This window comes from Macrobrachium rosenbergii, chromosome 3 (assembly GCF_040412425.1).
Source record: "Macrobrachium rosenbergii isolate ZJJX-2024 chromosome 3, ASM4041242v1, whole genome shotgun sequence".
NCBI lineage: Eukaryota > Metazoa > Arthropoda > Malacostraca > Decapoda > Palaemonidae > Macrobrachium > Macrobrachium rosenbergii.
Genome location: NC_089743.1, coordinates 89,929,641 through 89,941,610, shown reverse-complemented (window position 1 = coordinate 89,941,610; position 11,970 = coordinate 89,929,641). Strand labels below are relative to the sequence as shown.

Sequence of the window (11,970 nt, the reverse complement as noted above, 5' to 3'; positions counted from 1 at the left end):
AGATATGTATAATATTAACAGAAATAATTATAAGAAAAACTTGAGCACGGACTTTCGTGTAAATGTTCACAAAAAAAAATCAGTTCCTTCCTGGTTGAAGTGTATCCAGGTAATCAATCACTGCATCGCAACACCTCCTTAATTATTTCATAAATGGCACATAATCCACGATAGATTGTATGTTTTGCCACTTAAAATGATCTAACCCAAGCGAGAGTTCTTGTCTTTCACCAAAAGACAACTTTCAACACAAAGAAGGCACGAGGCCACGTGAGGCAACTTTACACTGGCGCAGTTCTTGCAAGACTGGGCACTGAAGGTAGGTGGGCACTCAAGAGAAAGGGGGGGGTTAGAGTTTCTCACTCAATCCCACCTCCAACTCACAACCTATGCCTCCCCCTATACCCAGCATCCCTCTTATGATCTCTAGGCCATCACCTCTTCCCTCTCCTCCTCATCTCGTCTCCCTCCTCCTCCTCCTCCTCCTCTCCTTCCAATATACGAAACGTAACTCCTGTGTTCCTACTTCTGTTCCTACTGGTCTTGTACCTCATCATGAAGATACTAAGCCTTTAAATCTTTGCTATCACATCAGCATAGTCTACATCCTACCAACTCTACATACTCCAAAGCCACTTTCACTGCCCTCACGAACACCTATGACGCATCCTAACCCTCCCCCTTCGCCACTTACCCTCACTTCATGCTCTTCTCTTCCAATTCCGTCATTAAAGAAAGAAATACCACGAAGAGAGACGCAAAGGAATCGTGCCTCGGAGCAGGCAATCCTCAAACAATCTCTTTTTCACTACTTGAAAATCTCGTGAAGTATGACCCTCTCATTGCCTCGCTCTCTATCTCCTTCACTTGTGATGGCGCAACACCCTCAACTAATCCCTCCATTACACGTGGTATTTCTTCCAAAAGGTTCCAGTCCTCCTCAGTCTTTGAGGAAATTTTAAAATTGTTCAGTGTGCGTTAAGGAGGGGGAGGGGTAGAATGACGAGAGGGATTGGGTGGGTGGGGGAAGGGGATGTTTCGTGATGGCTCAATCTTCAAAAAGCATTTCCTCTGAAACTTTCATCTGATGAGCCGCCGCTTTCGAAGGACACCCGAAAGAAACCCCGGAGTCGTAACATCCGAAGTGGAAGTGTTCAGAGACAGAAACCGCCTGTTGCAAAACTCGTGGGACGATGGAGGAAGGAGGTCGGTTATTGTCTTACGTATCGTTGCGTGATGAAATAGTACCTGGACAGTAACCGTGAAGTCAGTTTTCTGCAAACTACTCGTTCCACCTCAGCATTTAACAAATAAACACAAAGTTTCTGTGATTAAAAGCTACTAATATCTGTTATTACACTAATACTTGATCCTCATTTCACCAATATTCCAAGTGGTGACTTGCAGCAAAGTTGAAAAATCAGTTCACAGTCGAAAATTCAGTTTGCAGAAATCGATCAGCACAACAGCCTACCACCAGCCATTCCTCGTTCTCTCGTTCGACTTATTCCCAAGACAAGCAGTTGCAAGATAATAGGATATATAGGTATCATCCTCATCAACTCTCCATTAAAATCTGATTTATGGCAGAAACGGCAAACGTGATTAATTAATAAATTCTTTCTATAATCAACGACGAGACCACAAGATTATCCATGTCAGCAGGTCTCATGGTACACCTAAATGGGGATAAAAAGCAATAGCGAATTTTCATCATAAGATTTCTGACGTAAGGGACTTTTGAGGACTTGCAACCCGAACCCGGAGGAGGAAGTGAGGATGTCACAAAGGGACGCCACACAAAGGATCGGGGGAACGGAAGGTCACAGTGGCGGTGGCACTGAATCTTCCACAAAAGGAATTCAGGTAAATAAACATCTTCGACGACAGACGCCACCAAGAACTTTAACGTTGAGGGCGACGAAATCAAAGGGACAGGTAAACCTCCTCTTGGAATTAAAATGATGTATCATATATTCCTTCACTGTAACTGTTAGCAATTCCGTACAAGTGGGTCTGGTCGTTTCCTTGGAAGGAACTGGGTTGCGTTATTTGTTTGTCATAAACAAACAAACAACAATAGTCACTTTAGCCGTCGGTACTCGTAAAAATCCGGGCTCCTTAGAGGGTGGAAAGTGTTCTGACCATGAACTTCCTTCCTTCCTTCCTGCGTTCCTCCCTTTGAAGTGAGAAAAGGGAGGAGGAATATGGCCTCCAGTCCATAAGACAAATACACACACTCACGCGCACAACTCTCTCTCTCTCTCTCTCTCTCTCTCTCTCTCTCTCTCTCTCTCTCAGTTCTGTTCTCCTTTCCGCTATCTGCTGCGACCTCCACGGGACTTGAAAACACAAAGCGGCCTCCTTTCCTCCTCGAACTCCTCCAAGCATATCACAGGCTGAAGGGTAAATAGTAATCAGAGATCCAGTTGTCTCTCCTTGCTGTGTTGAAACAACTATCTTCTTCCATACTGAGAACAATTGGGTGTGTGATTTGCTGTTGTCGTAGTTTTTTTTTTTATTTAAGTGCTTGACGAACGCAAAAAAGAGATGAATGATAATGCTGTCAACGATTCCCACAGTCTCAGAAGTCTTTTCAAAATCGTATTCATCGCTGCAAAAGGCTTAACAACAGGAGGTCAAGGCAAAACACCTTGATAGAGAGAGAGAGAGAGAGAGAGAGAGAGAGAGAGAGAGAGAGAGAGAGAGAGAGAGAGAGAGGGTACAAGGTGCTCATTACAATTTCTGATAACCACCAAATAAGTCTGAGTCCCGTATAACGTTACATGGCTTGTGGCGGATAATTAACCCGAATGACTTTCCTCAAGGTCCCAGTAACTGTGGCACCCTATTTAATACTCTTATTTAAACGTTACTTTGATCTCTTTAAAACGGCAGGGTCTATCTCTAGATGCCCGAGATGACATTACGCCGGTCCAGTTAAACAAAGGAACGTCGCTTCTCTTTGATTGGGATCATTTGGCATCGCAACTTCTACTCCCAAGACGTCACCCGCAGGGGTTGTCCTTATGCCAGACGAATGCTGTGCATGAATCGATCTAAAATAGGGAGGAAGATCAAGGAAAAGATTAAATAAAAAACGTACGAAGTTCAGTTAATTTCGCTTCGGTCGCTCCCAAAGGTTTCAGTTTTCAAGTCAGTAAAATTTGATAAACTGTTTGGAGTTTAGTTGATTTCATATCGGGAGCTAAAAGAGAGTCACATGAATTAAAGAGCAACTCAGCAACGATCACAGCAATATGTTAATTCTCATAACCAAAGATACATGTAACTATTCTGGATTCTAATCTAGTATCTTTTAGTCTGACGTTATGATAATGAATTTAGGGAAATACATTAAATTGGAAGATCTCCGCGCATTTAGCACACGGGCACAGCCGAGGCAAATCCGTTAAGACAGACATTACAGGCAGGAGAGACGCTGGAAAAAGATGTGGGACGTGCCACGTCAAACACGCAGGGAGTTTACTAGCAGAGGTATTTCACAAACTCGTGTGACGAAGGTTGTTGGCTTGTTGTGGAGTAAGTTGTTTCTGGCTTTGGAATGAGACAGAGATTACTGATGTAAATAATGGGCATTCCTGACTTACAAAGGACCCACCCCCCTTTTTTTTTTACCCTAGGGACAGCTTGATATTCAGTGCCAATTTCCAATAGGCCTACCTTGTCCTCCTTTGCCGAAGGAATCCGATGCTACATTCCGTCCAGAATTTCGATGGGTCGAATTTTAACATGCGCGAACAAAATAAAAGCGTGAGTGTAGCTAAATGTACTTTCCAAGTACTTCTAATTGGGGATAAAACTAAAATATTTATCAGTGTTCTATTCACGTTCCTCGTCGTTCACCGATAAAAATATCGCTCACGCCAAGAGCTAAAAAAAAACTCCTTAATTCTGGAGGCTGCAGTGTCTCAACAGAATTGCAAACACGTCAAATTGCGGAGTTTACAGCGAGACAGCCTCCACCGACCCACTTTTCCCGCCAGACGGTCGTTAATTCTAGCATTACCGCCAAAATAAAACTTGGCGGCAAAGCTCTTAACTTATCGCTACCTTCAATCGCACCCATTACTTCACGTACTTTTCGCATAGCAAATCCGACAGGAAAAAACCGTTAGCAACAGCAGAAAGAGAGGAGGAAGAGAAGAAAGAGAGGGAGAGAGTTTGGAGGGGAAAGAGTGCCATCTTGGTAACTAAATGGGCCATCGAGTGACAATCACTACTGTCGTTACCCAGTAAACCGTTTCCCAATAAAATGTAGATACTAATCTGAAGGTCGCTCCATTGTACAGGAAAGTATCACTGCAATCACTGTTGTTGACTCGAGTGACCTCAAGGCTTAAAAAAAAAACCAGATGCCGATGACATTCCGAAAACTAACGAGTTTTAACATTAACTAACTCCTCTCTCCGATGGACCTATCTGCCTTGCTTTCTAAGACTGCCTTTACGCAAGTCAACAACATACTCTTCCTTTACTTTATTAAAAGTCAGCAACTAGCTGCAAACGTGAGTAATTCAATAAAATATGAACACAAATAAATTATATCTCACTGGCCCACGCGCTGTCAATATCTAAGTTATCACAACAATTAATCATGAAGAAATTTTATATGAATAATTGGTGTTACATCCGAGAGAGAAAAAAAATCCATTTGAGGCTCACTAAACATTCCATTGAACAAGAAAAATACATCTGACGTATGGAAATACAAGACTTTCTTCATTAACCTCTCCACAAAGGAAACAAACACAAGTGTGTGTATGTGCCCGTAAGTGAGGGAAAGAGATTAACTCTCTCTCTCTCTCTCTCTCTCTCTCTCTCTCTCTCTCTCTCTCTCTCTCTCTCTCTCTCGTTTCGTAATCTATTACTGTTTATCGTTTGCATATGATGACATTTAAGATATGAATTACCGTGCACAAAATCAAAACGACTAACAATCTTTTCAAGGTAAATAAAATTGAGAGACAGAATCTAACCATAATGCTTATAAAAGTTTGACATTTTTCTACAACGATAGTTTTTCTTAATTTCTTATACACCGTCTTCCACCAGTCACAGAAACAACACAATACACAGCTATCATTTAAGGTAAACAATCTAAAAAAATTTAAACTCGGAACTTCATCTACGCGTTTACACACACGAACATATATCTGTGTTATACACGATGCCAGTCAGCATCATGCAAGCTTACAGTGAGAGCGAGATACATTTCCACTTCCGGCACTGAATTTCATGGCATTTCAGTCATTTCCGGTCGAAGTCCGCGACCTTTTCAATCACAGATAATTTATCGTTGGCTGTACAGTAATCACCTGCCATTAAACAATGCAATAAAAAAATAACAGGTTATGTCCACTGGCCACTCGTTCCGCGGAACGTAGGTGAGTTTCAAGGGCAAGACCCGCACAAACACATTAACAAACAACTCCCTGGCACGCTAGGTCAGCCAGACGAGGCATCGAAAATACCCAAGGTCACGTTGCTATGTGGGTCACACGGCCTTTGATGGAGAGGCGGTCCGCGAGAGAGAGAGAGAGAGAGAGAGAGAGAGAGAGAGAGAGAGAGAGAGCTGAGGGGTGGGTGTTAAATGAGAGTAAGTTTACCACCTGACCTACCTCTCTCTCTCTCTCTCTCTCTCTCTCTCTCTCTCTCTCTCTCTCTCTCTCTCAGGGTACTCGTTTTCTCAGCCTACCTGCCGGACCTCATATTCTCTCCCAAGAAAAGGCACCTAAGGTTCCTCACCCATTTGTACGCCGACGAGGAAGCCGCCTTCATGGAAGGGCTGGTAACTCCGGCACCTTCCGGATCCGTCACACAAATGCAATTGCGATGGAAGTGCCAATCCACCCACTCCCTTCTTTCCTTCTTTCCCTCCCCGGCAAAAGCTCCATAATAATGCGGGCGTGGGCGTCCAAATATGAAACACATTAGCCACTGCCAACGGTTCCCCGCCGTTAACTCAGGTCGGTTGTCACTTTTTTCCGAGAGCGTGACGACACGCGAGTTCTAAATGGATGATGATCTTGGATGCAGACGCTTTGGAAAGTGACTGCATGTGACGGTAAGTTGCATTTTTGCTTGCGGTGACGTAAATGATTTCAGACGCCTTGTCGGTTCTACGAACAAGAAGGTGGGGTCTAATTCTCACGGAGAAATGGCACCTCACGAATATGTATATATATATATATATATATATATATATATATATATATATATATATATATATATATATATATATATATATATATGTGTGTGTGTGTGTGTGTGTGTGTGTGTGTGTGTGTGTGTGTGTGTGTATGTATGCATTTAAAGTACCATGGCAGAGCAAGGGATAGGAAACACTTAGGCCCTCTTCCCGAAAAACTCAGTCTCTCTGCATACCTAAGCGGTGAATTACGTACCTGGCAATGAAACTATAGACGACCGCAGTTACGACAGAAAATGGTAAGGGGCTCGCAAACTCATCCCAATAACCTTGCTGGGAACCGGAGCTGTAACACGTCCTCAATGGGAAAAAGATGTGTATGTAAGTACATATAACATTCCCTTGGCTTTAAGTGACCGAGAAAGGGCCGCAGTTCATTCCTATAAAACATGTCGGGAGCACAATTCTTTCAACCGAGGGAGGACCGTCCCAATTGGAAGCTGATGAAACGAGGCGTAATAAAACAAATCCTGCCAATACCCACCCTCCCTCCCTCCGCCTACCCACCCGTGCCCTTCTCGCTTCTCGGATACCCATGGCAAAATCCTTGGGTCTCTTACGAAGGTCCCCGGCCTTCGTTTATGTTCTGGTCTCTCCGAGTTTTCATTTTCACTTTTCACCCACGCGTTGAGGCTGGGGATACTGTGCCATTTTTCGCGCTCTTTGTTCTCCAGAATAATTCTGTTTTTAAGGCCACTTAATACTCTATCGTAGCCTTTATCTCCTCTTTTTAAAACTGATAAACGATATTATATTGGCAAAAATACATCCAGCATTCCTTAAAGAAGTTATTTTTTTTATTTAAATGTTTGATGGTATTAAAAATGAGGCAAATTACTTTTCACATAGTGTTCTGTGTTACTTTTACCTTTGTTAACTAGGATGAATCTCCTAAATATACCATACAAATGTAAAATTAAATATAGCCTTAAGTTATAATGTCAAACTTTGATCCTCGAAAAGTCACTTCATTTTCAATGTTACTAAATACGTGTTTGTATTATATTCATGTTCGTCTCTAATCTGGTAACTGAAAAATTAGTTTTCTTTTAAAATAAGCCAGAGAATGAACAATACACAGACTAAAGTTTCAAGATATTACGCTTCGTTTTTACTCCGATTCGCATCATATGCCAAAACATTCGCGCCAGCAACCCGTGACCTAATCTCCAGACACCTGTTAGGTGTGAATGAAGAAAAGGCGTTGCATGCAGATCAATATGAAACCTTTGCATTAAGCGGGTATATTATTAGGCTTTATCACTGGGCGTAAGGCATTACAAAAAGATTAAGGGGCTTCCACTAAGGAACACGGGCAAGATTCCACCCTCATTTACCATTTAGGGCATCATGGCAACACTGAGGCCTCTCCCTCCCTCTCTCTCTCTCTCTCTCTCTCTCTCTCTCTCTCTCTCTCTCTCTCTCTCTCTCAGGCCCTGTGGCGCAAGTGAACTAGCGTTCAACTCACAAATGAATGATCAACTTTCACAAACCCTAAACAAGACTATGGGGGAACGACATGGGCGTAATCCATAAAAATAGTCTTCACTTGTCGACCTAAATAGTGAATTCAGTACGTGGTTGCTTGTTGACTGTTGTGAATCAAATAACAGAGAGAGAGAGAGAGAGAGAGAGAGAGAGAGAGAGAGAGAGAGAGAGATCACTACTTCGTCAACTTGTATAATACAAATGCAAACGGAAGGGCATCGAACTGGTAATCACCCTCTCATTGGGGCGAAAGAAACCATTCATCAGAAGTTAAGATTTTCTCTCTCTCTCTCTCTCTCTCTCTCTCTCTCTCTCTCTCTCTCTCTCTCTCTCTCTCTCTCTCTCTCGTACTTAACCCGTCAATCCTAAAATGGGTTGAGGAGTGGTATTAATAAACATAATAACAGGTCATAAATTCCTTTACTTTTATTATTGTTAATGAATTTTCCTACTTTTCCTTGGAAATAACTTGTGACTTTACCATTCATGTAGAAATGAATTGAAGGCGAAAATTATCAGCGAGTTTCATGTTTTGAATTTTCACTTGAATTTCTTTAATCTCACCCACAAAAAAATGACTTGCAAAAGAATTTATGACAAGCTTCATATATTGACTTTTGACTCCTATATTCCTGGAGAAAAACGTGAAAAGAATAACAAACGACAAAGAATATCCGGAAGTAAATTTAATTAATCCCGGTCAAATGACTCATAAGATTTCCCAAACATTATTGCTTTTACCAGATATCCCATCACGCGGAACTTACAACCACCTTCAATCACACTAACCCCTGTCATTGTGTGGTTAAGGTAATTACAGGTGTCATTTAGGCATGAGCTCCTTCGTGCATGACTCATTCCACGCTTTGGACCAAAGATTAGATGAAGAAAATGATACGAGGGAGATGCAGTATTAGGAACCATTGTTGAGGGTGCAATGGTGGGGTGGAGGATAATATTTTTTTAATATTATTGGATGTTGCTTCACGGATTTCTCTATACCAACATCTCTATATTATAACTTTCACGCTTAGTTCATCGTCCGTGCGAATGATGTTCATACGAGACTGTGCTTATTTTGGTGATTTTCTAATGACATACAGGATGATGGCCTTATCAGACAGTGTGCAAAGACACTGACGACATCATGTACAACGTGCACACACATATATATATATATATATATATATATATATATATATATATATATATATATATATATATATATATTTATTTATACAGTATATATATGACATTTTTATCACACCGTGATTTATATACTATCATGAAGCTACAAATGTCGCTTAATATCAAATTCACGCTACCTCGGGAATGTCTCCGATGGAGAATTATCACCCAAGGGGAATTTATAAGTGATAAATGGATGGGTACTGTCGGGACGCGATCCCTCGACACAGCACGTGCCCAGCAACTCCAGTCGATGTTACCACTGAGCTATCAAGAGAGTTTATATATATATATATATATATATATATATATATATATATATATATATATATATATATATATATATATATATATATATATATATATATAGTATCTGTATATGTCCGTATATATAGCTGTAGCCAGCGCCAAATATTGCGTAAAACCTAAATATCAAAGTCTTAAATCTCTCTCTCTTTCTCTCTCATCATGGTCACCATAAGAGACGAGAAGGCGGTGTAACACTTGATTTCCATCGGAGCATTGGCAGGTTTACGGTCAGCCAATGAACCTTTAACGAGTCATCCCACTTCCCTTCCAATATCATAATCAGCCGACTAATTGAAACGTCGGCAACACAAAAGGCGGTGGGCAGTCAAGACGGAGGCGTGTATTTTCTCACACACACTTCTTTTGTCGTTTTCACTCGTTGGGAAAAGTTCATGATACGTAAATGAGGACCTTTGTCCATGTCCTTTGGAAAATTCGTAGAGGAAGAATCTGTATATAGCCACTGTATTTTTTATAATAATAATAATAATAATAATAATAATAATAATAATAATAATAATAATAATAATAATAATAATAATAATAATAATAAATAACTTATATGTTTACAAGATCTCCAACTAGCTAACATCTAATACCTTTGTCTCTCTCATCTTTGTTCTAATGGCTTTCAGCTCTTAAATACCTTAGAGTATTGATAACAGAGTTACTCCTTAAAATCAAGTTTTCCTGTTAGTTTATTGTTGATTTTTATAAAATCGAGTTCTATATTTGCCAGTTTTCCGCATTTTCTAAGATTTTCATCTGTTGTGACGTGAATATGTACTTATTATCTATTACTCCTAGAGATTTCTTACTTTCTGTAATTTTAAGTCTTCTATCTATTGCATCTTATGACTGATATTTTAGACCAGGATACTGTTTTTTTTTTTTAACTAATTCCATACCATCTCTGTTACTTAGGTATACTGTCATCCTTAATACTGTTTCCTATTACTATTCTTTTTGTTGTTTTCGAGTACTCCACCATCCCTTGCCTGTCATTCGCGAAACAACACTGATCCAATATTCAAAGCTTCATCCACAAATTCATCTCCCTGCCTCGCTACTTCTTTAAAATCTTAATCATCACCATCTTGAATACTGATGGGAATCCCATGCATCCTTGTTTAAAGACTTCCCGTTCTTCACTTCTTCAATCTGCTTGATTTATCTCAATATATTTCAGCCATGGCTTAGATCCCAGCCTCACAATTTACTATGAGATATTCCTCTATTTCTTCTTCTCTTAATCCTAAGAATATTTTGTGAGACGTATTCGTGAAGAATATTAGTCTTAGCCCTTAATGAAGGGGAGACATATTCGTTAAGAATGAAAGGTTTTTTACTCTATCATTGTCATATTTGACTGCTTCCATTTGCTTGCTTGCCTCGTTTCTACTTTTTCAGTACGCTTTTCGCCTACTTTTATCTAATTTGCTTATTCCCTTTTTTATCTGAATTTTTCTGTTATCCCATCCCCTCTTTTCTCCTCTTTTTATCTATGTTAGAATACATTAACATTTTGTCATTTCCTCTCTGACGATTCGCTGCGTATTTTTCTTCTGTTCCGGGTATTGCGTGTCCACCATTTCCTTTCTCTCTCCTACCGTAGGATTCCCTGTTTTGTATTCAAGGTTTTCCTCTTTTTTTTTTTCACTTTCACCTCTTCCATTATATTCTGTTCATGCACAGTTGCTCTTTTACCCTTGTCTGCCTTTCATACTTTTCATCTATTTTAGTATTATTACTCTATTTCCAATTCTCTTACTCCTGTCTGCCTTTTCCAATTTTCATCTTTTTTCGCATCACCAAAGTTCTATGTTAGTTATTTCTTCCTTCACTACGCTTGAATTTTTCAAACGTTTCTTTCCTCCCATTTTCCCATTTTCTAAAATTGATATTCTGGTCAACCTTAATCATGGTGTGGTCCGAATTATCCAAGATCTCATCTTTAATTTGGATTCCTGTCATATATAATAGATTTTTTTATTTAATATTGCAAGATATATTGAGCTTTTCTTTTTCTTCTCCCTCCGTCAGATTTCCCACCACCATTATAGCAAAGTTTCACCTCCCTCGTCGCATTGCATATCACCATTATAGCAAAGTTAAAAACCAAGTTGGCGAAAATATTATTACCTAAGACACCCATCACATGGGTATCCTCATAGAAAACGTTAACTTCGCAATAGTAGAAAAAGGAAGGTTATCAGGGGGGACTAGTACAATTTTCATGCCACTCCTATTTTATGTTAAAGCATTCTCTACGGGTGAAGTAGGCTATTTACCAGACAAATCTTCGAAACTGACCGGCAGCAAGGAATTAATAAAGGTTGAAAATGTAAAATTTCGAGTCTTCTTACTTTTGGTCTGATCAGTTACCGTTTTATATTATTAAAAAATATTAGGCAAATAGTTATCATAAGCTAGACAATACTAATTGCAGCAAAGATGTTTAATAAGTTCCTTGCTTTATTAGTGACGGCAATTTTCGAAAAAAATGGCAATCTCAGAACTCAGCAACACAAGGTAACGAAGCAAAAAATCAAGAACTCATATACAAGAAAACACGGCTTCTACAAATACTAACTGTGGCCAAGTCAAGCACCCATCCCACGCTCAGAATAATTACAGATAAAATCATCGAAGGGCCCAAGGTAAGCCACTAGTCTCTCTAGACCTTTCAAACAGTACAAGAGACCTCTAAACGGCGTTGCTTTAATAGCAAGTGATGGGACAGCTGCCTGCGA

The 11,970-nt window shown here is 40.0% G+C and overlaps 1 protein-coding gene across 13 annotated transcripts in view; it reads right to left on the bottom strand.

The window, feature by feature from the left end:
- Sarm (sterile alpha and armadillo motif) overlaps window positions 1-11,970 on the bottom strand; it is a 727,304-nt gene that overhangs the window by 16,872 nt on the left and 698,462 nt on the right. The window contains exon 1 of one of the 13 annotated variants that reach the window (XM_067085042.1): window positions 207-310. The exons of 11 other annotated variants lie outside the window; for them this stretch is intronic. The gene's annotated coding sequence lies outside the window, so the exon portion shown is untranslated. Of the gene's footprint in view, window positions 1-206; window positions 311-11,970 lie in introns of those variants that run through there. One more of the 13 variants, XM_067085043.1, reaches the window with a different exon arrangement.